This window comes from Octopus bimaculoides, chromosome 15 (assembly GCF_001194135.2).
Source record: "Octopus bimaculoides isolate UCB-OBI-ISO-001 chromosome 15, ASM119413v2, whole genome shotgun sequence".
Lineage (NCBI taxonomy): Eukaryota > Metazoa > Mollusca > Cephalopoda > Octopoda > Octopodidae > Octopus > Octopus bimaculoides.
The window spans coordinates 3,377,517-3,378,896 of NC_068995.1; positions in this window are offsets into that span (position 1 = coordinate 3,377,517).

A 1,380-nucleotide genomic window follows, 5' to 3' on the forward strand; every position below is an offset into this window, starting at 1 on the left:
AAAAAGTCTTTAAACAAAATAAAAAATTAATAATAATAATAATGATAATAATACTAATATTAATAATAATCACTTTCATTAAAAAAAACAATATTTAAAATTTTTTGTATGTTATTTGAAAATATCACCTTGCTTAATTTATAAATTTTAAAACAAATTTTACAAGAAAAAAATGTTAAAAATTAAACATTTCCAATATTTTCAGAAAAGAAGAAAAACATGCAAAAAAAAAAAAAATTAATTGAAAATAATAATAAAAAAAAGAATAAAAATGGTTGAAATTGGAATTTGAACTGAAGTGAAAATGGCTATCAGTTTGAACTTAGGTCCCCAATGACTGCCAGTTTCACTGGAGACATTTTCCTATTGTTTCTTTGATAACTGTGCTGCCTTTAATCTCCTTCCAACCAAACTTTTTATGGGGGAGGGAATTACACAAAACTTACTATATATTGTAAAATAACCCTTTTTTTTTAATTATTATTATTATTTGTTATTTTCATTTCAGACCTATTATTTATAAGAACCACTTATTTCTTGTCACTCAAAACAATTTTTCTATTCTTCAGTTTACTTTTAGAGCTAAATTAAATATTTAAAAACTATTTCAAACCCTTAACTCTTGTTATTTCTCACACACTCCGTACTTTAGAGAAATGCTATCTTTTAGATATTTTACACAGAAATTCTTGTATTTCATAATAAATATTAAAAAAAAACCCCAACTTTTATTCTTTTCTTCATGCATGAATGGCTATGATGTTTATGTAGATTAAAAAACAAAACAAAACAAAACTGTAAGCCAGTATTGAAACTGCAACCAGCTGGCTTCCACTGTTAATTTATACACAATCTAAATCCCTATAATGATGGCTATAGTAACTGTAGGATTAATTAGTAAGTAACATAGATACACATCTTCAAACAGAAGAAAATTTCCTCTAAAAATACTCACATTTTCCCACATTTATGGATTTTTCAATGCAATTATTAATTATTTAATCACCAATTAATTTTTTTTCTAGAATCCAACATTTTTTTTTAATCAAAAGAAAAAAATCACTTTTGACATCTTAAGATTTCTTAAACAAGCCAAAATATTGAAAGCACTTTTTAATGAAACACTTCACAATTTAATTAAAAAACAACAGAAAAACCAAAAAAATTGTCTAACCATAATTACTGAAATTGTTTTTTTTTTTTTGTTTTATAAATCATTATTCAATTTTTTTTAATAAATAACAAACTTGTTCCTAATTATAATTAGATGTGTTAGAATGTCCTAATTGATGTGACATATCTGGGCTAAAGATGTCGCTTACATTTAATTATATCAACTACTAGACAGAAAAATGCAGGGAAATCCTGTTGTGTTCAATG